The 6,000-nt window shown below is 38.2% G+C and overlaps 1 long non-coding RNA gene across 1 annotated transcript; it reads right to left on the bottom strand.

Annotated features, from left to right (window-relative positions):
• Nucleotides 1-445: 445 nt before the first annotated feature.
• On the bottom strand, nt 446-4,982 carry LOC115177009 (uncharacterized). Its single transcript, XR_003872317.1, has 2 exons — nt 4,691-4,982; nt 446-539 (listed from the first exon to the last, which is right to left on the bottom strand). It is a non-coding gene; the product is annotated as an uncharacterized LOC115177009 (long non-coding RNA).
• Nucleotides 4,983-6,000: the final 1,018 nt, after the last annotated feature.

Raw genomic sequence — 6,000 nt, 5'->3', positions numbered from 1 at the left:
ATCACTTGAAGCATGACTGTAGCTTTATTCTCTCCCCCCCCCCCTTCAACACTTACCAGTAGAGGTCAGTGTTCACATAGCATAGCATACCTCCCCACCATGAGCGAGTTGAGAGTCCTAGGCCATGGTGTTGTTTAAACCACTTGGAAACACCTTCACCGATCACTAACAATTCAATAGATTTGATAGTTGCATTGGACCTGCCACTGACAGGGTGGTATGGTATGGCGACGCCCTGAGAGCAGATCAATGGTGGAGACTGGAGAGCTAGAAAAAGGTGCTAGGTCTAGCTAATGAAGTTCTACGAACACTTTGACACGTTGAGTGTTAGTCAGAGCTTTGAGTCAGTGACTAGCGGGAGAATCTAGCGCTCTGGGAATATGCCAGAAACCCCAGGAACCTAAAGAGAGAAGGAAGCCGTTAAATCATGAAACGTTGACTTCACTCTTCTGAATTATTTGTTTTATTGGAACAGCATGTTGTACTGGACGATCAGAGGGATGCTGAAGTGATGGAAATGGCCCAACGCTGTTTCCAAGCTGCTGGAGTGAATGAGATTTGTGGGGGTCAGTAACAAATTGTGAAACAAGCCAAGGGTGAGACAATCGCAAAAACACTAAGGCGTAATGGCACTGAAGGCATCATTCACAGATTGGAGTCTGGACCAACTCAATGCCTTCTGGCACCCATTCACATCTGAAGTATGAAACCTTCCAGGGCTCACTAAGTGTGGGGGGGCAACATGGTGGAGGGCATTTACAAATGTAGCTAGGAGGAAAGAGGTTTAGCGCTTTAGTAATGCGTATGGTACCCGCCAACCTGGGACTTTGGGTGTTTTTTAAATTTATTTATTTCACCTTTATTTAACCAGGTAGGCTAGTTGAGAACAAGTTCTCATTTAGAACTGCAACCTGGCCAAGATAAAGCAAAGCAGTTCAACACATACAACAACACAGAGTTACACATGGAAGAAACAAACATACAGTCAATAATACAGTAGAAAAAGTCTATGTACAGTGTGTGCAAATGAGGTAAGATACTAGGTTGTACCAGGTCCAGATCTAAATGGAGTTTTAGTGGGTGACCCTGAGGTGTTTGAGGTGTGGTCTGCCAGATGCTAGGCCCTGCTCAGTACCACACGAGTCTGCAGCCGTGCAGCCAGCCAGGCTCTGTCGCCCTGTTCTGAGAACCTAGCAGGACCCTCATGTTATCCACAGCTCCAAGCAGCATCGTAGGTGGTGATGTCACCCATGCTGTCTATAATTGTTCAATCGATAGACAATGGCCACCTCACTATTACCGCCTTCATTTCTCTGTAGTACAGGGATATAGGCATGAATCAGAATTTGTTAGCTGAATTTTGATTTCCATGCATTTTAAATGTTAATTATAGCTTCTGAAAAATGATATGAATTAAACTAAAACCAGGATCTCTAGCAGATAGAGAGGTAAGCTACAATGAATTTGTATAAAAACATTAGAAGATTTGTTGGATTTATTAAGCGATTATTATCTTGGTGGCAGGTATAAAAAAATCAGTCATCATAGTCATCATAGTCATCATAGTCATCATAGTCATCATAGTCTTCATAGTCTTCATAGTCTTCATAGTCTTCATAGTCTTCATAGTCATCATATCCTAACAAGATATGAGATCAAATGTATTTACACAATGCAATCAAAAGTAATAAAACAAAGCTATGTTACATTTCATGACATTTTATTCAGAGCGACCTTCATTCAGTATATTTGGCAGTTCATATTTACAGTATGATAGATATTACCTTAACTATGCAAGGTCATTCAGTAATAAACATTAGCTTTATTGCACAGTACTTACTCAAAAGAGAAAATATATAGCATATTCAAATGCAACCAACATCCCACAAAATGAAACAAGACCATTGCAATCCTACTCAACATGACGATGTACACTGAGTGTACAAAACATTAGGAACACCTGCTCTTTCCATGACATACCAGGTGAATCCAGGTGAAAGCTATGATTCCTTATTGACGTCACTTGTTAAATCCAATTCAATCAGTGTAGATGAAGGGGAGGAAACAGGTTAAAGAAGGATTTTTAAGCCTTGAGACACTTGAGACATGGATTGTGTATGTATGTGTGTCATTCAGAGGGTGAATGGGCAAGACAAAATATTTAAGTGCCTTTGAACGGGGTATGGTAGTCGGTGCCAGGCCAACCGGTTTGAGTGTGTCAAGAACTGCAACACTGCTGGGTTTTTAACGCTCAACAGTTTCCCGTGTTTGTCAAGAATGATCCACCACCCAAAGGACATCCAGACAACTTTACACAACTGTGTGAAGCATTGGAGTCAACATGGGCCAGAATTCCTATGGAACGCTTTCGACACCTTGTAGAGTCCAAGCCCCGATGAATTGAGGCTGTTCTGAGGGCAAAAGGAAAGTGTTCCTAATGTTTTGTACACTCAGTGTATGCTTAAAAATAACAGAAGCTTAAAAATACTGCATAAATAAGTTCATAAATAAGGTAATAATGTAAAAAAGTCTAACTCTATATTTATAAGGCATAGATGACAAGATAGGTTTTGGATAAGTACTTGGTTTGAATTAACTGATACCTCTTTTAATTTTAAAGATATACACAAAAATGCTGAGCGTAAAGAGACAACGGTTAGTGCCTCACAGCACCATATATTAAGTACATCGTTTTCACATCCGCAAGCATTTTACTGACAATGGTCATAAATCTAAAGCTGAAATTCAAAGTAAAACAAGCAGCGATTAACTTTTCCCTGCCACAGTCACCTGGACTGTCCCCACACAATACTTTCAACAGGACAAGCCTTTAAATGCCAAACTTTATTGTGAGGAATATATAGGACTTTTTTTCACAGTCAAGAAATGAATGCATTTCATTTGTATCTTAAATTATCTTGTCTTTGGAGTTTAGAAAAATTCTATATAAAACATATGTATAGTGTAGCTAAATTATATTCAAGTAAATATTTTACTAGCAGTTGTTTTGTGAAGTAGGATTTTAAAAAGCTTGGTGTTTAAACACTACAGTAGAGACCATGTGAAAAACAAGATGTATCATTTAGATAACAATTATATTAAGTTGGATTCAATAAATTTTACACACTAAATATTGTATTTTATTGCTGTCGAATAATTTAATAAATTATGTCATTAACAACCTCATTAATATTCAATTCGCCTATGGACATTAAAGAAACATCATAATTATATCCATATAATAATTATGGTTGTGTATAAATTGTAGTCCCTCATAATCAGTTCTTAAATATGGATGACATGACAAATCAGGTTTGAGAAATCATAATAAATGTTTTTCACGTTGAAACATATCCGACTTGCCACGAATGAGAAAGCAACTATCAGAATACGCCCTTTATATTTCTCTCCCTATATTTATATTCACGTATCCATTTGGGATGTATTGGATTACTCTTTGTTGTATTAACAAACATTCAAGTGTGAGCCTGCTTGTGCTTAATGCTTCATATTCCAAGGTTTAAACCAGATTACATATGTGTATATTTATGCATCCTGACTGAAAGTCTTTATGCTGTATTATCAAAAACTCGTTGTCTTTCAGAAAAACTCAGGCCCTTATGACAACGATCACGGACACTTCTTAAAGGGCATAGTATATTATATTTCTGTGGAGATATACCTCAAGGCTTTCTGACTAAAGCACAACATTAAAATTCAGCCAAGTAAGAGGCAGGTAATCAAGTAAAAAGAAAGAGCTCATGGTGATAGCCAGGCCTCCGTTACACATTCGATTTTTCATCTAATGTTAAGCACAAACGCATAATTCTTCTTCAGTCAAATACATTTAACTTGAAATATTCAGTTAGTATGGTCAGTTATACCCAAACACTAAATTGCCACATCAATTTGTATGTAAGACAAAACTGACACCAAAAAAACTGCAGAAGGATTTGACAAAAGCTTTTTTTTTAACACTTCTTCTACGGATTAGACTTTGGGAACCCATCAGATCTACAGTCAGACCAAGATCTTAATTTCATTTCACCGACCATTAATCCCCAACGGGGGAAATTTGATTGCACCAGCCAATACATACAACACCAATAACTACACAATAAACACACACAGACTGAAAGCACTATACTATAATTTCATAGTGTTTTATTTTGTTACACATCATCCTCTGTCTATAACCACATTGTTTGGACGTATTGGGCCTCTCTGACTGACTGACAGGGACAGGTTGGATGAGTAGCAGCAGGTCTCTACCTAATGTCTACAGCACTGTGCCATCCTGGCCTTGCGCTATCTGCCCTGTCACGGCTAAAGCCTCACTAAACACGCTCCAAATTGGTGCCATTTTCCCGGCTTAATCTGTAACATCGCTGACCTGGGGCTCCTAGTCACAGCAGAAAACCTGTGGATTACCCATCACCCCTCCACCACCCCCACCTGTGGGGGGTTTTGACTCATATCGCGGTGGCTCGTGCAACACACCACACGAGGGGCAACAAGAGTAGGATTCACTGAGACACTCTCGCCACAGGGTACTAATGCTGCGAACAGAATGTCCAGAGAGTGAAACCACGTGTATTAACACCAGAAGAAGAGATGAATAAACATCTAGCTTTCATACACTGCTATTAGCCTTCATTTGAAAGGTAAACAGTAGAAGGTTCAAGCTCACCTAAGGAGTTTGTAGACACAGTGCTGCTCCCTCCGAAAGGCACGGTAGGAATGGGGAGAGCGATAGCGTCCAAGTTACAGCCTGCCTCCTATCTGCTAAAGTCATTTTCTCTCAAAGTGTCATTAATTTCTTGCTCAGGCAGGCCTGCGTACATGTGGCACAGCCTGCTGTAGTAGCGTAGTCTCTGAAGCCCTGGTGTGTGTAGTACTGACCATGAGGCCTAAGCAATAAGCATTTAGCCGTACATCAGGTGAACACATGCAGCTGTTGGAATATCTTGATTGTTCGAAAAAAAGGTTGGATTGTTTTATTTTGCTAATTTAATAGTCTAATGCCATTTGGTCTGTTAATTTGTAATTTGTAAATTCATGAGCCACTTATCATTTCTGATTCTTGCGGTGAGATTTGAATTTATTGATCTGAATTTGGAATATAACTGTATAGTGTTTTGTGTGTAGGCAAATCATTATTTGTGAAAAGAAATTGCACACAAAAATTCTAAAGTTGTACATCAATTTGTTTACAATATCAAAATTAGACTTAAATCTGATTGTAGGCTTATTTGTGTTTTATCACCCCTTCCTGCTACTAAATTTAATAATCAATGATTGGATTCAGCTTTCATCCAATGCAATTTAATCTGTTAGATATATGTTAGATGCAACCAACTATTGTAGAGCTAAACAAGTTACGTATATATCTGATTATGACAAACTTAATACCTTTAATACTTCTTTCTCACCCGAATAGGACATAAGATAAGAGAAATACCTTCTCCTCTAGGTATTTTCATGCTTTATAAACTCCTACTAGTCATATTATACTCTATAGTATATAGTAGTATCATCATCGCCTCTGTAAAGATAATATAGGATCTTTATATTTAGCTATTATAGAAAAGCTAATGTTTATATATATATATATAGAGAGAGAGAGAGAGAGAGTACCAGTCAAAAGTTTGGACACACCTACTCATTCAAGGGTTTTTCTTTTATTTTTACTATTTTCAACATTGTAGAGCATCAAAACTAGGAAATAACACATAACACCAAAAAAGTGTTAAACAAATCAAAATATATTTTATATTTGAGATTCTTCCAAGTAGTCACCCTTTGCCTTGATGACAGCTTTGCATTCTCTCAACCAGCTTCATGAGATAGTTACCTGGAATACTTTTCCAACTGTCTTGAAAGAGTTTGCACATATGCTGAGCACTTGTTGGCTGCTTTTACTCTACGGTCCAAGTCATCCCAAACCATCTCAATTGGGTTGAGGTCGGGTGATTGTGAAGGCCAGGTCATTTGATGCTT

The sequence above is a fragment of the Salmo trutta genome, chromosome 37 (assembly GCF_901001165.1).
Source record: "Salmo trutta chromosome 37, fSalTru1.1, whole genome shotgun sequence".
Lineage (NCBI taxonomy): Eukaryota > Metazoa > Chordata > Actinopteri > Salmoniformes > Salmonidae > Salmo > Salmo trutta.
The sequence above is the reverse complement of the archived record's forward strand: the minus strand, read 5'-3'. Positions and strand labels throughout refer to the sequence as shown.